Genomic DNA, 20595 nt, shown 5'->3' with positions numbered 1-20595 from the left:
GTATAACACTAAAAACTTCATGGAGTTCTTATGAAATTTAAATAAGCAAATATAAATAAGGTACTTAGTTCAGGTACTAAAATATAGAAAGAAATGGTATTATTAGAACAGAAGTCAAAGCAGTAGTTTTGGGTGATAGCCAGATTTCTGACCTAGTAACTATAAGATAATAAATGGATGTGGTTTTAAGCTACTACATTTACAATTTCTTACACAAATCACTAAGAACTTCCTATCTGGTTAACAGGAAATCATACTGTACTTGCAAGTTTACAATCCATTTTTTAGAATAAACAAAGTTTCCTTTGAAAACACACCTTTATTTTTTTTTTATTTTGTTCAGTTAGCCACTGTATAGTACAAAAATTAGTTTTTGATGTAGTGTTCAATGATTCATTAGTTAAGTATAACACCCAATGTTTATATCATTTCACTTCACTGAATCTTCATTATGCTTAAATGTCTCTAGTTCTTAAATGCTTAATATGATATGATAATACAATATCAAGCTCAGATCAAAGATTCTGTAAATGACTGCTCCATATCCCATTCGTAGCTCTATGACAGGTGCTTCAAATTCTGATCTTTAGATTCTTTCTTAGTTTAGAAGACACATCACAAATTGGTAGCTTGTTTGGCAACTCCTAACCAAGGATCTGTTTTTTTCTGTTAAGCAGAAAGTTTTAGAATATTTTAAAAACTTTAATGCCTTTGCAATGGCCACAGTCACCAAACTGTGGAAAGAACCAAGATGTCTTTCAACAGATGAATGGACAAAGAAGATATGGTCCATATATACATATAGAATATGATGCCTCTATGAGAGAGGATGAATACCCAACTTCTGTATCAACATGGATGGGACTGGAGAAGATTATGCTGAGTGAAATAAGTCAAGCAGAGAAACTCAATTATCATATGGTTTCACTTACTTGTGGAGCATAAGGAATAACATGGAAGACATTGGGAGATGGAGAGTTGAGGGAAATTGGTGAAGATGGAGGGATGGGAGAAGTGAGTTGGGGGAAATCAGAGAGGGAGACAAACCATGAGAGACCGTGGACTCAGAAACAAACTGAGGGTTTTGGAGGGGGTAAGAGAGTGAGCCTGGTGGTGGGTATTTTGGAGGGCATGTATTGCATGGAGCACTGGATGTGGTGCTTAAACAATGAATTTTGGAACACTAAAAAAAATTTTAAAAATAAAATTAAAAAAAAATTAAATTTACAAAATGAATAGTAAATCCAATATAGTAAGGGCTTTTGGGGAGAAGATGCCTTGCCTTTACAATACCTTTTTTTTTTTTAAACTGTAGAACAATCAGATATATTACTAATAAAAGTTATTAAAATTTTAAAAAAGAAAACTTTAATGCCTTTTAGGGACACCTGGGTGGCTCAATTCATTAAGGTCCTTGACTCTTGATTTTGGCTCAGGTCATGACCTTGAGGTTGTGAGAGTGAACCGCACATGGGGCTCTATGCTCAGCACAGAATCTGTTATCCCTCTCCCTCTGCTCCTCTCTCTATCTCTCAAATAAATAAATAAAATCTTTAAAAAAAAATAAAAACTTTACCGCCCTTTGGATAGGGCACACACACACACTATTCACCCTAGTCCCCATCAATCTCTCTTGTATAAATCCCTTCTCATATTTTTTCCTTACTATCTGACTCTTGAAATAGTTAGATTGTGCTACACCTAGTCAAAAACTTCAAACAACAAATTGAAGTGAAGTTGAGAAAGAATCTAAAATTCCAAGGATTTGAGTAAAAAGAGGTAAGGATAAACAGAAATAGCCAGAATATTAAAACAAAAAAAAATCAAGAGAAATGATTATTGTCCTAAAGAATTATACAGCATTGCCTTTGGACACATATCTTGAAAGAAGTTGCTGTGGCTGATATCGAAAAGGTTACTGCCTATGTTCTCTATGATTCTGATGGATTTCTGTCTCATGTTGAGGTCTTTTATCCATTTTGAGTTTATCTTTGTGTATGGTGTAAGAGATGGTCGAGTTTCATTCTTCTACATATAGCTGTCCAATTTTCCCAGCACCATTTATTGAAGAGACTGTCTTTTTTCCACTGTTTATTTTTTGCTGCTTTGTCGAAGATTATTTGACCATAGAGTTGAGGGTCCATATCTGGGAACTTTTGGGACTTCATCAAGATCAAAAGCTTCTGCACAGCAAAGGAAAGCATCAATAAAACAAAGAGGTAACCCATGGAATGGGAGAAGATATTTGCAAATGACAGTACAGACAAAAGGCTGATATCCACAATCTATAAAGAACTTCTCAAACTCAACACACACAAAACAGATAATCATGTCAAAAAATGGGCAGAAGACATGAACAGACACTTCTCCAATGAAGACATACAAATGGCTATCAGACACATGAAGAAATGTTCATCATTACTAGCCATCCAGGAGATTCAAATCAAAACCACATTGAGATATCACCTGACACCAGTTAGAATGGCCAAAATTAGCAAGACAGGAAACAATGTGTGTTGGAGAGGATGTGGAGAAAGGGGAACCCTCTTACACTGTTGGTGGGAATGCAAGTTGGTGCAGCCACTTTGGAAAACAGTGTGGAGATTCCTTAAGAAATTAAAAATAGAGCTTCCCTATCACCCTGAAATTGCACTACTGAGTATTTACTCCAAAGATACAGATGTAGTGAAAAGAAGGGCCATCTGTACCCCAATGTTTATAGCAGCAATGGCCATGGACGCCAAACTGTGGAAAGAACCAGAATGCCCTTCAATGGACGAATCGATAAGGAAGATATGGTCCATATATACTATGGAGTATTATGCCTCCATCAGAAAGGATGAATACCCAACTTTTGAAGCAACATGGATGGGACTGGAAGAGATGATGCTGAGTGAAGTAAGTCAAACAGAGAGAGTCAATTATCATATGGTTTCACTTATTTGTGGAGCATAACAAATAACATGGAGGACATAGGGAGATGGAGAGGAGAAGGGAGTTGAGGGAAATTGGAAGGGGAGATGAACCATGAAAGACTATGGACTCTGAAAAACAATCTGAGGATTTTGAAGGGGCGGGGGGTGAGAGGTTGAGGGAGCCAGGTGGTAGGTATTATGGAGGGCACATATGGCATGGAGCACTGGGTGTGGTGCATAAACAATGAATTCTGTTACGCTGAAAAGAAATTAATGAAAAAAAAAAAGAAAGAAAAGGGAAAAAAAGAATTCTACGGCATCACCAATGATGAATGGTAAAGCTGAAGTTGAAATATACTGTTCTAAAGTAACAACAGTAAAAACAATTTTCCATCTACCATGCTAGAGAAAATTCTGAACTTTCTATTCTATAAAAAAAAAACTATAAAATTGCTGTAATACAATTAGAAGTGATCAAAGAAACAATATAAACTAACTTGGTTCTTATCTAAGGCCTATATAGTTAATGAAGATACTTAGGGCTCAATTTTGCATGGGGTCAGCAACACAGGAAGTGTTTCCCAAGGATAAAACAAACGTAGACCGCATTTAAAGTCTTAATGAAAAAACTATTTTTGTGATTATGCTAACATTTGAATACATGAAAGTATTTCCCTTTATGGCTTAGCCATTTTCTCCCTTGACCTTTATGAAAGAAAACACCGTAAGTATTAACACTAGCAATTGATTCAGCTGTTTAGAAATGAAAATACGTCTTTTAGGAGAAACTGTCAGGTAGCCAAAGGAAAAAAATGATGTGCAATTACAGTTCTTTATTCTAAATGCCTTGGAAAATAACATTGTTTAATATTCTTTTGAATCTGAAAGTCTCATTAGTATTTCATTAAATCTCCCAATTTAAGGTGAAAGGGTATGTGATGCTAATAAGGAAAAAGAAGAAAAAAATATGCTTTACAAGGCATGGCAGCAGATTGAAAAAATAATTATGTGAAAATTTAATTAGCTGGAACCCAATTGCTAACAAAGGAATGATCAAGTTTAGTTAATTTTTCTATTAATAAAGTGAAGTCATTTCTTGGATTAGATTAATTACTGATGAAGAAAAATATTTAAATTTTAATTATTCTGAGCTTCATGATAAAATACAGAGCTCATACTCTTAAGTTTTTACAGGTTTGAAAAATAAAAGGATTATCTGTGTCCTACAGATATCTCATTCCATGAGAAAACCATGTGAAAGCAGGGTTCTTTAAATTGACTCTCTCTGTTTGACTTATTTCACTCTGCTGCCACAGGGAAAATTCCCGACTTTAAATAAAGATGATTATATTTTGTTTTAATAATAATACTTTCACTTTCTTTGTGATCTACAAGTGTTAGTAAATACTGGAATCCAAGAATATTAATTTTTGTTAATTCTTAAAAATATTTTATTTATTTATTTATTTGATAGGGAGAGAACAAAAGCAGGGGGAGCAAGTGGCAGGCAGAGTTAGAGGGAGAAGCAGGCTCCTCAGAGAGCCAGGAGCCCAATGCTGGGTTGCTTCCCAGGACCCTGGGATCATGACCTGAGCTGAAGGCAGACGCTTAACCAACTGAGCCACCCAGGTGTCTCAGTTTTTGTTAATTTTTAAAGACATATATAATTACAAGTTACTAAATTTATTTTCATAAATATCCTGGAAATACCCAGCATGTTTATACCTTAATCAATAGCATGAACATAAATACAGCTTGGATACAAATGCAGAATTAGATCTACTAGAAATAAATGGAAACCTTTAAAGCAAGCACATTTTCACTCTCATTTATTAGAGATTACAATCTGTCAATGTTTCAGCAGCTTGCCAATGGTTCTTTTCTGCTGTTGAATAGAATTCCATTATCCCAGACTAAATATTAGTACTAAATTACAACTCACTTGTAATTAGTCTGGTTTTTCTTTTTCTTTCTTTTTTTTTTTTTTAAGATTTTATTTATTTGACAGAGAGAAATCACAAGTAGGCAGAGAGGGAGGCAGAGAAAGAGAGGCGAGGAAACAGGCTCCCTGTGGAGCAGAGAGCCGGACTCGGGGCTCAGTCCCAGGACCTGTGATCATGAGCCAAAGGCAGAGGCTTTACCCCAGTGAAGCCACCCAGGCGCCCTTAGTCTGGTTTTTCTTGATATCCTCATTCAATCAGAACAGATAACTTCCCCAAACAATTCTGGGACAAGTACCACTTGCCTATATTTTACTAGCTGGGATTTCACTAGCTGATGTAGGCTTTAATTGACTTAGCTTGGAAGAAAATAAGGCTAAAGGCAAAAGTTTTGAGACATTTGTTAAAACAAAACAAGATACTGTATATTCATTTACGATTCATTCATCTATTTATCAGAGACTAAATGTTCTATGTAAGTTTTGGAAAAAGTACCAACTAATATTATTAAGGATAGAAGATAGCTTATGACAAGGGGAAAATATATTTATAAAAAAATCATTTTTAAATAATCACAATCAAGTAAGTAAGAACAGTACTTGCCAGGAATGGCTAATGACTCCTTTCGTGATAAAGACTCTGTAACAGAGGTCAGTACTGATGGCCCACTTCTGTCTCAAGAGCACATCCTGCCCAGACCATGAATAAGGGTTATTAAAATGGTTACAACACAAAGGGGAAGAGCAGACTCATCAACTCTAGAACATGTGCGTCCCCAGGAAGCCAAGTTGCAACCTGAAAGGTGCTCCTCACACATCAGTATTCCTATCTTTCTACATAGACGATGAAAATACTCACACAGAGCAGGCTATGGAAACGCCCTCACCCCAGTGACTCACCCAGAGTGAAGGGATTATCTGTGGTACACAGGTATCTTATTCCATGAGAAAACTATGTGAAATCAAGGAAGGTTTTGAGTGGAGATATAATTTAATAACTGGAAGAGGGAAATAAACTTGACTATTTTCAAAAAAGGATAGTCTAGTTTTTGCTACCTAAGGGAGGGAAAGTATTTTCATCAGAGGAGTCATGAGTTTTCTCCTCAAAAATACATTTTAAGAAGTTTTTTGATTGCAAAAGTCAAGGTTCAATGCACAATCACAATGCACAATTTATGAAAAACATTGATAATGTGCTTAAATTTCCCCCTATAATGAGGCAAACAAAACTATAAAAAGAGAAATAAGTACATGGCATTCAAATGAGGGTACAACAATAGTGAAATATCTAGAAACAAGGAAGGGACCATTAAGAAATTACTCTTGTGGGGCACCTAGTTGGCTCAATCAGTTAAGCATCAGGATCATGGTTTGGGCTCAGGTCATGATCTCGGGGTTATGGATAGAGACCCACGCCAGGCTCTGCACTCAGTGTAGAGTCTGTTTCAAATTCTCCTTCCCTCTCCTTCCTGCTCATTCTCTCTCTCTCTCTTTCTCTCTCAAATGAATAAATAAAATCTTACAAAAAAAGAAAGTATTTTTCTGTAATGAGGAAGGACCAAAAGAGTCTGAGAACCATAGTGTTAAGTATTCAAATTTAGGTGGTATTTTTGTTTGTTTCTATGCTGTCGTCTCACTCCCAAACCTTGGGGTGGAGGGAGAGTCTTTTACATTGACAGGTTGCATGGAGAATAAAGGGAAAGGCATGAAAAGCAGGACCCAGAGGCTGTACAACCGTGAGCTAGAAACAGGATTAGGAAAAGGAGATGGCCAAAGATGACCAGCCTGTAGAGAATCCTCGTTAGAAAATTGGGAATGAGCCATATTTGTGGCTATTAAAGTAAAAGGTAGCCCCAAAGGACTAGAAATCTTAGGATAGCCAGACATTAGTCTTTGGGTTACAATAGACGTTACTTTATTCCCTAATGTTCTACTATTACTTTTCTTCTTGAGAAGTACAAGTTTTGTTTCACATGAGATTTGCATTTTTGTAAAAAAACACTTACAAGAGTGTTATTAGGATGTCTTAGCTGGGACTTCAATGAGGAAGATTATAAAGATGTGAAGTATATTTTTATTACTAATCATACAGAAGAATGATATTAAAATTGAATATTTAGTCCTATATTATCTCAATTAGTAGCTAAAGAATAATAAGATGGCTCAAAAACAAAAGATCTATTAATAAACATTAGATCAATTAGATCTAATCAATTAGATTAATAAACAAAAGATCTATTAATAAAAATGATATCTGTCTTCCCATATCAGTTGCTCTTATCCCATTTTGAAATCAGTTTTGAAGTTCAGGATTTTTTTTTTTCATCTCTAGTCTAAAATGAATGATCTTCAAATAAATTTTCTTCAAAGCAATATGGTATGTAATATAAGAACAGGTATAAACTTTATCTTAATAACGAAGAATCGATTATAATATAAACCTTTACATTCCACTGTATTTTACATTTATGTTGATCCAGTCTTTCATTTTATGAATTTCAGAGAAACAGATCATGTAACATTTCAATTTAGCCTCACTGATAAAATGTTAATACAAGGTAGGACATAGTGTCTGGCTATGCCTTCATAACATTAAAATGATTTAGGAACCAAGTATTATCAAATCTCAAAGGGAGCTACTTAACAATTCAGGACCTCTGTACATTTTTTAAAATTATCAACTGTATGATATCTCTTATTAACTTCTTAAAATGTAATTTAAACTTAGAAAAAAGACCAAAAAAAGTGGGCAATGTCCTCTCTTAATGTTATACCAGTACAAAGTTTAGCAAACCACTCAAGGATTACTTATATCTCCAAGAGAATATACCTGTTTGATTTTGCCATGTCTATTTAATTATAGTTAATTAAAGATGTCGTGAAATTACATGTTAACTCATAGGTTTTTGTCCAGTATAAAAGATGGTTTTATTGCCTTGGAAGTCATGATGACCACCTTTGTGTGTATCTAAACTAGCAACCTATTCCAACACTTTTTAATGCTTTTGCAAATGGACTATGTAATCGCAGTTTCCCAGCTGTTCCTGGTTTACCATTTTATCTGCCATTATCTAACTAATGATTTGAATAAAATAATTATCAATTTGTACTTGTATGAGGGTTACATTTTTAACTTTTTGGAAGTTATACTTTGTCAATCCCTACAGATCATAGTCAAAGTTATTAGAAATGAAATCCACTACTGTAAGAAAAATAAAGCACCAGGGACATTGTGTAATATATTTTTAGGGACATTTTAGGCAACTTCCTTTTGCTCCTTCAAAGTGTTTTTGTTTGTTCTATTCCTCCTCCTAGTGGAGTTTGTAAGATTTAAAAAAAAAAAAAAAAAAAGGAGGAGGGGGCACCTGGGTGGCTCAGTGGGTTAAATCCTCTGCCTTCAGCTCAGGTCATGATCCCAGGGTCCTGGGATCAAGCCCCGCATCTGGCTCTCTACTTCTCCCCTCTGTCTCTGCCTGCCTCTCTGCCTACTTGTGATCTCTATCTGTCAAATTAAAAAAAAAAAAAATCTTTTAAAAAAAGGAGGATTTCAAAATTGTTTTTATCCTTCAAAAAATGTATTCCATAATTTTAAACATACATTAATGGACATTATTAAATTTGTGCACTACATTTAGAGTACATATATAATTAGAATAGTGTATGAATCTGCTGATGAATTGTTGACAATAAGAACATCATTTCATTCTGAAACTTTTTTTTTATTAATGTATAATGTATTATTAGCCCCAGGGGTACAGGTCTATGAATCACCAGGTTAACACACTTAACAGCACTCACCGTAGCACATACCTTCCCCAATGTCCATAACCCCACCACCCTCTCCCTACCCACCTCCGCCTGGCAACCCTCAGTTTGTTTTGTAAGATTAAGAGTCTCTTATGGTTTGTCTCCCTCCTGATTCCATCTTGTTTCATTTATTCTTTTCTTACTTCCCAAACCCCCCATGTTGCTTCTCAACTTCCTCGTATCAGGGAGTCACATGATACATACTAAAACAATTCTTGAAGACACATAAGCACATCCGTGGATTACTATGTTAAATGTAAAAGTTAGATTAAACACTGTACGGTATCTTGTGTTCCAATGTTCAAAACATCTGGGGAAGGAGACATCTAATGGATAAAGCAGATATTATATAAGAAATTAGACAAATTAAATTATAACTGAGGAGAAATGCATGAAACCATGATAGTGATTATGGGAGAACTAAATATCAGAGAGAACAATTGATATGTGAGGGAAGAGTAAAAAATAAAATTCATGAAAACCCAGGATTTACTTAGTTTTCAAAAAGTACCTTAATTCATGTTAACCATAATTAAGTAAAAACAAATATGTGGCATCAAATTTTCATCCAATAGAAATATTTTTAGTTGAAAATAAAACCAACCTGCCTACAATGAATTAAATAAATAATGGTTTATTTTTCTCATACAAAGAGACACTCAGAGACAGAAACACTCAGAGACAGAAACCCAGGGATGATTACAGATGCTCAGTGATGCTTCCAGAAACACAGGACTGTTTTTTTCTCTCTTCTCTCCTCCATCAATACTTTAGTGACTTTATACTTTTGCATATTAGCTCATGGTCACAAAACATTTGGTGCTCTACTTCTGAACATCAGTGTTCCAAAAAGAAAGGGAAAAGGGTAAATGGCTATGCTGTCCAGCAGACTGTTTACATCCTATTGGTCAAAACTGGGTACTATATCTATTCCCAGACCAATCATGGGCTAAGGAAACTGAGTTTATCAGAACTGGTTTGGATGAATTCTGATAATTCTCTGAATCACATTGTCTGAGCTCAAGGGACATATGCCAGTACCTGAGAAATCAAGATTCAGGCAACAATGTAAGGTAAGTATGAGCTGTTTGTCATTTTAGTAAAAAAACAAAACAAAACAAAACATGTATTTGAATACCACCTGTCAACACTTTCCTTTAGAATAACACTTGATACTTTTAGCATTTCAGATTTTGAATCAACATGTGTCTTTTTATTTTCTTCTGCCTTCCTGTTCATTTAGATTAGTTCTATATGTTTTATGCATATGAGGAAGTTAATTTATGGGAAATTTTTCAGAAAGACGTCATAAAAGGGGCATCTGGGTGGTGCAGTCGGTAAAGCGGCTGATTCTTGGTTTCAGCTCAGGTCATGACCTTGGAGTCCTGGGATTGAGCCCTGTATTGGACTCTGGACTCAGAGAAGATTCTGCTTAGGACTCTTTCCCCCTCTCGCTCTGACCCTCTCTCAGCACCCTCTCCCTCTCTCAAATAAATAAATAAAATCTTTTAAAAAAATCATAAGAAATGTGGGTCTTTGGGTATGTTAAAGACATATATGATTTATGTGTATTAGGAAGGCAGACAGACTAAATTGCAAGTAAAATAATTCTTAAAAAAATAAAAGGACTTGAAGAGATAACAGAAATGATAAGCCCTGTTAGCATCTGCAGACAAGGTAATCCATCACCCAGATTTTCTAGGTACCATTTATACCACCTGCCATATAGAAACAATGGAGAGAGAGAGGGAGGGAAGGAGGAAAAGAGGTAGAGGAAGAAAGGAGAGAGGAAAAAGTCATCTATAACAAATGTCTGACCAATCAAAAATAGTAAGGATAGATTATAGATCTTGAGGACATTTCAGAAATGATGACTGCTCAGTGTTTCAGATAGGGGTTACACTACCTTGCAGGCAGTATTTGATAGAGGGCATAAACTACTTATCAGTTAACAGGAGGAATAAGAAAGGATGTGGAGAAATTTGAGGAAAGACCTCAAGGGAATGTTGTAGAATTGAACCAATAATGAAGTATTAGAAATGCAAAATAAAAACAGCAAATATACAGGGAGGAAGTATGATTTTATTGTTTCATTCTGAATTAACCAGAAGAGTGAAGGGAGAAGTTGGTAGCTATTACACAAATACATAGATATGGTAACAACTGTGGCTATTCAGAGCAGAATTTGAGGACTTAAGCCTTTCTTCAAAAGGTCAAAAGATTGCATAATGAGTACAATAACATAAACTTCTTGGAAAAGCAGATGAAAAATATTGATTGCATTCATTCTTCAACCAACAGATGGTTATGTGAGCTCAGTCTAATGTTTTGAGAAGATTCAAACCAAAAAAAATTTCACTATTTATTGTAAATGTGAGCGAAGACGCTCTCCTTAGTGATTTTTGTGCCCATCAAACTGAGTTCAAATTCCTTAGCAGTCAAATCCCTTCTGCCATAGCCTACCAGTGTGTTTCATGAAATACTGATCATACTCTTTAATGAAAGTGTTGCTTGATAAAATACATAAGGGAAACATTTATTAGCATATAAACTATAACATACATACTATATTCTCCTCTTAAAGAATAGTGACTCACATTAAAAAATTAAAAGCTCTGGGGTGCCTAGGTGGTTCAGTTGGTTAAGTGTCTGCTTTTGGCATAGGTCATGATCTCAGAGTCCTGGGGTCGAGTCCCCCATCTGGCTCTCTGCTCAGTGGGAGCCTGCTTCTCCCTCTGCCCGCCGCTCCCCAGCACCCCCACCCTGCTTCCCCTGCTTGTGCTCATGCTCTCTCTCTCTCAAATAAATAAATAAAATTAAAAAAAAAAAACTAAACTAAAATTCCTGCCCCCCCAAAAAACCCTTTTAATTTGATTAACTTGTTCATTTGCTAAATTTCTAGGTCAATTACTTGCACCCAGAGCACTCTCTAATGTTACTCACTAGCATCCAAAGAAATTAATATGCAAGTTTAGGAAAGTTTAGTCTTGCCTCAGGACATTTCTAGCATTCTCTTAGAGCATCTTTCCATATACACTAATCTTCAGTCAAGGTGGTTATAGTGCATGACATATATTTAAGCATCACTATCATTTTCTGTTTTCAATCTTTTCTTATCCTGAGTAAATCTCAATGTCTTCCACCTTGCAGGGAGGTTACTGATGGCAATAGCATTACAGTATCAAGAAACGGTGAGAACACAAGGAGTTTTACACTATCAACTATCACATAATGCATTTTACACAACCATTTTATTACCTGCCATCTTTTGTCTTGTTCCTTTTTCTACATTCTCATTATTTTTCTCTTTATTTTGCCCTCTTCTTCCACATAAGCCAATGATTCTCAGTTCAAGGTGTCCATCAGAATCACAGGTAGACATTTTTTTTAAAGAAATACCTGAGCTCCACCATGATTCTTTTGAACCCAAAACTATAATATATAGACTTTTTGCCTCTATGTTTCAGGAACCACCAGGGCACCTGGGTGTCTCAGTCAGTTAAGCATCTGCCTTCAGCTCAGATCATGATCCCTGGGTCCTGGGATGGAGCCCGGTGTCAGGTTCCCTGCTCAGCGGGGAATCTGCTTCTCCCTCTTCCTTTCCTTCTATCCCTCCACCCACCATTCATTCTCTCTTTCTTTCTCTCTCTCTCTCTAATAAATAAACTATATTTTAAAAAAAGAAAGAAAGAAACTATCTATGATGCTGATGCACACAACTCCTTGAGGATACTGACTTAGAATTTGCTTAAGGAACCAAAGTTGAACCACTAGTATGACTCCAGGCTGTAGATGTTGACTCCTAGACTGCAGAAACTACAAATCTGCTGTAAGTGTAACAAGTACATGCTTTACAATGGCTCTAAGTAAACCTAACATTAGCTTGGGAAAGTGAAATACTACTATGGTACTTGAAAGCTGAATTAACAGTAGAGTACTCTTAATTTGCTACCATTTACCAGCTCCTCATCAGCATATTCATCTGATCCATGGTGCCCATTCCTATTTTCCATTTTAATCAGCTTTTTATCTTCATTTGGAATACTACCTGAAATATAGCAGATACTCAATAATTATTTTGTCTATGTCTGTACTGATTCTATACTTATTTAGTTTTAACTAATTGGATACAGTCCATACTTCTTTTCAAACCTCCCCTAAGGAGGGATTCCACTCTCACCATTGTTGTTTAGCATAGTACTGGAAGTCCTCGCCACAGCAATCAGACAAAAAAAAAAAAAAAAAAAAAAAAAAAAAGAAATAAAAGTCATCTGAATCAGCAAGGAAGAAGTCAAACTTTCACTACTGGTAGGTGATATGATACTCTATATAGAAAACCCAAAAGATTCCACCAAAAAAAAAAAAAAAACCAGTAGAACTAATAAATAAATTCAGTTAAGTTGCAGAATACAAAATCAATGTACAGAAATCTGTTGTCAAGCAGAGAGAATCAATTATCATATGGGTTCACTTACTTGTGGAGCATAAGGAATAACACGGAGGACATTGGGAGATGGAGAGAAGTGAGTAGGGAGAAATTGGAGGGGGAGACAAATCATGAAAGACTGTGGACTCTGAGAAACAAACTGAAGGATTTGGAGGGAAGGGGTTCAGGGAGGTGGGTGAGCCTGGTGGTGGGTATGATGGAAGGCACATATTGCATGGAGCACTGGGTGTGGTGCATAAATAATGAATTCTGGAACACTGCAAAGAAATAAATAAGTAAAGAGGAAAAAAATATTTTGCATTCTTATACACAAGTTATAAAGCAGCAGAAGGAGAAATTACCAATCCAATTTATAATTGTATCAAAGCTGCCTTCGGCTCAGGTCATGATCTCAGGGTCCTGGGATCGAGTCCCGCATCGGGTTCTCTGCTCAGCAGGGAGCCTGCTTCCCTCTCTCTCTCTCTCTCTCTCTCTGCCTGCCTCTCTGCCTCCTTGTGATCTCTGCCTGTCAAATAAATAAATAAATAAAATCTTTTAAAAAAAAAAAATTCAGTACCTAAGAATATACCTAACCAAAGATATGAAACACTCTGAAAACTATAAACCACTGATGAAATAAATCGGAGATGACACAAAGAAATGGAAAAAAATCCAAGCTCATAGATTGGAAGAACAAATATTATTGCCCAAACAAATATTATTGCCACCCAAAGCAATCTACATATTTAATGGAATCCCTAGCAAAATACCACCAGCATTTTTCACAAAGCTAGAACTATCCTAAAATTTGTATAGAATCACAAAAAACCCCAAATAACCAAAGAAACCTTGAAAAAGAAAAGCAAAACTGGATGCATCATGATTCAGGACTTATATGACAAAGCTGTAGTAATCAAAACGGCATGGTACTGGCATAAAAACAGACACATAGATCAATGGAACAGAACAGAAAACCAAGAAATGAACCCACAAATATATAATAAATTAATCTTAACAAGGCAGGAAGGAATATTCAACAGGAAAAGGATTGTCTCTTTAACAATTGGTGTTGGCAAGACAGCCACATGCAAAAGAATGAAACTGGATCATTTTCCTACACCATACACAAAAATAAACTCAAAATGAATTAAGGTCCTAAATGTGAGATCTGAAATCATAAAAATGCTAGAGAACACAAGCAGTAACCTCTTTGACATGGGCTGTAGCAACTTCTTTCTAGGTAAATCTCCTGAGGCAAGGGAAACAAAAGCAAGAATAAACTATAGGGGTTACATCAAAATAAAAAAGCTTCTGCACAGCTAAGGAAGCAACTGATAAAACTAAAAGGCAACCTACAGAATGGGAGAAGATATAAGCAAGTGACATATCTGATAAAGGGGCTGTATTCAAAAATATATAAAGAACTTACAAAACTCAACACCCCAAAAAAATGAATAATCCAGTTGAAAAATGGGCAGAAGATATAAACAGATATTTTCCAAAGAAGACATCCAGATGGCCAACAGACACATGAGAAGAAGCCCTATATCACTCATCAACAAGGAAATGCAAATTAAACATGCAAAAATAAACAATATACAAAATATAGAATATACAAAATAGTATCACTCAGCCACAAAAAAAGAATGAAATCTTGACACTTGCAACAACATGGATGGAGCTAGATAGTATTATGCTAAATGAAATAAGATAAAGACAAATACCATATGATTTCACTCACATGTGGAATTTAAGAAATAAAACAAACAAACAAAGAGAAAGAAAAAAAAGGAAGACAAACCAAGAAACAGACAATAACAAAGATAGTTATGGGAACAAATAAGAAGCAGTTAGAATTGGTAGGGGAAAAAATGTTTGTCAAAATAAAATTAGGGGCACCTGAGTGGCTCAGTGGGTTAAGCCTCTGCCTTCAGCTCAGGTCGTGATCTCAGGGTCCTGGGATCGAGCCCCACATCAGGCTCTCTGCTCAGCAGGGAGCCTGCTTCCTCCTCTTTCTCTCTCTCTGCCTGCCTCTGCCTACTTGTGATCTCTATCTATCAAATAAATAAATAAAATCTTTTGAAAAATAATAAAATTTAAAAAAATAAAGTTAAGTGGGAAACAAGTAAATGAACCAACAAAATATACTGAGGAGTAGACTAAACAAGTGAATCAACTACTGAGATGAAGACTGACCCAAAACATTCTCCCAAAATTCAGAGCTAAAGCACAGATAAAAAAAAGCAGGAGAAAAGAGACAATAAAAAGGACAGAACAGGACATTGCAAAACATGTTGAGTAAAACATATGTATGCATTACATATATATTTATACACACACACACACACACATATATATACACATATACATCTGGAGATAAAGGCAGCAGTTACATGTGTATCTATATACACAAAGATGTATAGATCCATATGCGTGTATACATAACATATACATACCTATGTGTATATATGTGATGCACATATATGTTTCAGTAGACATATTTTACCATATAATAGAAGCTTGTATAATAGAACATAACACATTGAAACTTATAGTTAACGTACAGAGAATGAAAATACATTTCAAACAGCTAGGGTCCATATCAAACGATTATGCATTTTTATGTTGTCCTTCCTAGTCCTCAACCCCCATCTCTCTGATATTAATTTGCTTTCTGGTGAGAAGTTTTGATACATAATAGCTGACAGGAAGTGTACCAAAAAGCCAAAGTCTATTAATTAAAATACTAAAATGCAGGTCTTATTACACCACCATTTTCCCCAAGGAATTAGTTTAGAAATAGAAAGGATCAGTAAACAGATTGGGAGAAGTCCCTTCCATACCATTTTTATAGACTTCTTAAAAACTGTAGCAAACAAGGAGCACTGCATAACAACTTTGTTAACAGTGACCCAAAAACTATAGTCAAGGCTGTCATGACATCAAAGGATTTGAAGAGAATAGTGTTTTCTGATATCCGATGACAGAAATACTTCTTCATACAGATTATGCTCAAGGCTGGGGGTAGGGACAAAGGCAGTAATATTGATAAATATGTTAAAACAAGCCAAAGCCACTATATTACCTCAGTGTGATTTTCTTTCTTTCTTTCTTTCTTTTTTTTTTTTTTAGAGATTTTATTTATTTATTTGACAGACAGATCACAAATAGGCAGAGAAGCAGGCAGAGAGAGAGGGGAAGGGAAGAAGACTCCCCGCCGAGCAGAGAGCCCGAGGAGGGCTCGATCCCAGGACCCTGAGATCATGACCTGAGCCGAAGGCAGAAGCTTTAACCCACTGAGCCAACCAGGTGCCCCCTCACTGTGATTTTCTTAAAATTTCTATTTTTAAAGATTTTATTTATTTGTCAGAGAGGGAGGAAAGGAGAGAGCAAGAAAGCACAAGGTGGGGAAAACAGCAGAGGGAGAGGGAGAAGCAGGCTCCCCACTGAGTAAGGATCCCGTTGTGGGACTTGATCCCAGGACCCTGTGATCATGACCTGAACCAAAAGCAGATGCTTAACTGACTGAGCCGCCCAGGTGTCCCTTAAAATTTCTTTCAAAAATAGTGTGGAAGAGGAGAACAAAAGTAGTGTTCTTGTAGTCGTGGATATATCCCACCACATCCTGTTGTGCCTACCCAAGCTTGCCAGTTAAAAACAGTAGCTACGGGGCGCCTGGGTGGCTCAGTGGGTTAAAGCCTCTGCCTTCGGCTCAGGTCATGATCCCAGGGTACTGGGATGGAGCCCCGCATCGGGCTCTCTGCTTAGCAAGGAGCCTGCTTCCTCCTCTTTCTCTGCCTGCCTCTCTGCCTACTTGTGATCTCTGTCTGTCAAATAAATTTTAAAAAACAAACAAACAAAACAAAAACAAAAACAAAACAAAACAAAAAACCCAGTAGCTGTAGGGCACCTGGGTGGCTCAGGGGGTTAAAGCCTCTGCCTCTGGCTCAGGTCATGGTCCCAGGGTCCTGGGATTGAGCCCCATGTCGGGCTCTCTACTCAGCTGGGAGCCTGCTTCCTCCTTTCTCTCTCTGCCTGTCTCTCTGCCTGCTTGTGATCTCTGTCAAATAAATAAAATCTTAAGAAAAAAAAACAAACAGTAGCTGTATCTTCTCAGCTCATTACAGAACCCCTGTGCCAAGGGTCTGAGAATAACAGGAATATCTTATTACACTGTGATGGAAGGTAGAGAGAGTACAACTGGCAAAGGCAAAGTCACACAGGGTGGAAGAGCTGCAATACAGACATAGGATGACATAGCGTGATTTAACTCCTCCTCTACTGTTTGGGTTTGAGTCCCCCTTTACTACAACCTAGAAATGTCACCTTGGACAAGCCACTTAAATTCACTATGCCTCAGTGTCCTCATTTATAAAGTGTGTGTATTAAGGGGCCTTATTTATAGACATGCCTTTACAGTTAAAGTACAGCATTTTTGTAAAATATTACTAACATAAGTTCTCTGTGAATGTTAACTGTTGATGATGATGGTGATGATGATGATGACGAGAATAACATAACTGCACAGAGTAAGCATCCCACTCAGCTTACCGAACCAGGCCATCTTGATACTGCAGTGATTCCAGCTAGGTTTAGAGGCACACACACTCTAATGATAGAGGGTTGAATTTTCTTTGCTATCACTACATTTTATTTATTTGGCCCTATTAGCTTAAAAATCCCTAAATCTATTAGAGAACAACTATAGATTGCATTAAACACATGAATTTCCCTAATTAGGCTAAATGGAATGTTACAATAAGTAGCCTAATTCTTAGCTAATTATCATGATTAACAACCTAACTTTGAAAAGTTCTCCTGAGCAGTTAATCTGCTTGTGGAACTATTTTTATACCACGGAGGTTACTCTAAAAGAAGCACTACACCGAATGATGCTTAAAGCTCTAAGATTTAACCTGATGCACCCACCAGGAATGACTTCAGAACATATATCTGACATTTTTCTTTTTTTTTTAATTACTAAAGCAAGAACATCTGAGGAAATTCATGGCCCTCCACGTTACCTTGCCTTCAGATAAATTAGAGAGGATACAGTTTTATTTGCTAGCTCCTTTGCTAAGTATTACTTGAGAAACTTCAGCTCATGTGAACAATTGGGGGTAAATCTATTAGCCTTCTTCATCAGGGAAAACAAGCAGATGTTTCTGGAATCAATAAACCAAATCCCAGTCTCAATAGAGAGAGGAGAGGAGGACAAAGTAATACTTGAAAAAAAAAAAAAGACCCATAATAAAACAATAAACAAAGAAAACTTGGTATTTAAACGAGACAGGGAAAGGAGGAAATGAGAAGAGGGATATCACAGCTTCAAAGATGGTAAGGTGGGTGCTTGCTTCGGCAGCACATGTACTAAAATTGGAACGATACAGAGTAGATTAGCATGGCCCCTGCACAAGGATGACAAAGATGCTAAGGTGGTGGCATCTGTGTGCATCAGGCAAAGTTGAGGTAGGAAGGAAGGTTATGGAGAACCAACTTTGTGCTTATAAAGAACAGTGTCCCGTTTATTTAAAAAAAAAAAAAAAACTCTCACTAAATGGCAACTATCACTAATTGTAGTGCTACGTAGTAGTTTTTTTCAACCTTCAAAAATTCTTTGATATTTCTCCCTTTCAAAAGGTACAGCCTGCTTACCCTCCCTTCAAGTGTGGGTTAGACTTAGTCCATTTCTCCTAACGATAAATAGGATAAGCTGGATGTGTGAACTGCCGAGACTAGGTCATGACAGCCATCTTTATGACTTCATGGCTTCCTTGGTGCTTTCTTTGGAACTCTCACTCTGGGCAAAGTAAACTACCATGTTGTGAGTAGCACTGTGGAATGGCCCATATAACCAGGAAGTAAGGCCGGCTGCCAATAGCCAATGAGGAATTGAGATTTAGCTCTACAGTCACGTGAGTGGTTCTTCTTGAAAGTGAAACAACAAAGAACTATTAATTCAAACAAACATAGTACTGAAATTTTAGAATCCCTGGAATATCAGAATAACCCTATCCCTGAAAGCATTGCTGCCTAGAAATCTGAGAACAATACATATATAAAAATAGAACATAAATGCTTAAGGAATGCTACTTTTCCTTACAAGTAGAATCTCAGCTTAGTGAACAAGATGTGGATAGACAGAAGGGTCCTGGGACTTAAGGTGAGGAGCAAAAAGAAATGATGCATTTTTCTTCACTTTGTCCAAATTCTCGCTCTACATTGCTTGATAAAGAAAATCCACATTGCTTTGATAAAGAAAGAAAAAGCATAAGAGATTTTTTAAAAAATAGTAATAATGCTGAAGTTTTGAGGTAAGATAAAAATACAGATCACCCAATCACATCTTTGCAGAAATTTTCTTCTCAGTATTCCTGACATATTACAAATATTTATTCCATAATTCACTGATGGAGAATTCATTGACTTATTTTTTTAAAGCCTGTTAAAATTTAGAAACTCCAATTACTAGATTCTTGGTCGTTTAGAATCTCCTTTTCCCCTTGAACACACTCCGGCAATATGGTTCAAAATAGAATAAATCTAGCATGTAAATCCTTCAAATTTTGAGCAGTTAATATGTCACCTTTTAAGTCTAGAGAGACATGTGAACAGGAAACCCTGAAATGCTTGACGCACACAATCCTAAGTGGGAGAACAGAATGAAAGAGTTATAAACGTGTAGGCATTCTGATGTGCAGTAGAGGACTAAATGTTAAGATAAAAATTCATGACATTAGACCAAATTTCCTGTCTTTTGCTCCTAGCTCTCAGCCCAAATTATACATAAATACCCAACATTAAACTATTGAAGGAATGAATGCATTCTCTTCTGTACTCTTTTCCCTGAACCTGTAATGATACAGGTCAAGACTTATAAAGATAAGTGAGAGTAATATATTTTGACAAGAGAATAAGTTCTTAACTTTATAACCAACTCTACTTTCAGGTTCTTCTGACTGATTATGGACAACCTTATATATGCTTTAATGCTATAATTATAATAAAAATGATTAAATGACCCCTGGTCATATCATCAGTAAGTGTCTTGAATTAACTCATAAAATGATATCCTAAAATGTATAATAGGATGACTGACCAGTGAGAAATTTTTGGAATTCAATCACCATATTATTTCATTTGCATAGAATCTGTTCTTTAAAAAAAAAAAAAAAAAGAGGCACCAACTTACATGACAAGCTTGATTAGTTCACAAAGAACAAAGTCAGTACTAATTTTAGTAAAACCTAATTTTAATCAAGCCGTATCATTTTCATTCATCATCTTTTGGCTGTAATCACTGTCTTCACTTGACTGCTGAACAAAAATGACTGCTAGTTTTTGAAGGTTAATATATAGAGTTATTATACTACATTTATAACCTTTGCTGCAAAACACCACAAATTCCTCACAATGCTTAAATATTATTCCTGGAACTACAGGTGAATCCACCTGTGTCTTTGTATTTATAAAGATTTATCATATACACACACACATGCACACACGTT

The 20595-nt window shown here is 36.1% G+C and overlaps 1 long non-coding RNA gene and 1 other non-coding gene across 2 annotated transcripts in view; one reads left to right on the top strand and one right to left on the bottom strand.

The window, feature by feature from the left end:
* The window catches only part of LOC116584377, a 425418-nt gene that overhangs the window by 255343 nt on the left and 149480 nt on the right, over positions 1–20595 (bottom strand). The gene's annotated exons all lie outside the window — the stretch shown is intronic.
* Positions 18434–18540, top strand: LOC116585392. The gene has a single exon (XR_004283592.1). It is a non-coding gene; the product is annotated as a U6 spliceosomal RNA (small nuclear RNA).

This window comes from Mustela erminea, chromosome 2 (assembly GCF_009829155.1).
Source record: "Mustela erminea isolate mMusErm1 chromosome 2, mMusErm1.Pri, whole genome shotgun sequence".
Taxonomy (NCBI): Eukaryota; Metazoa; Chordata; class Mammalia; order Carnivora; family Mustelidae; genus Mustela; species Mustela erminea.
This window is presented reverse-complemented; position numbering and strand designations above follow the sequence as displayed.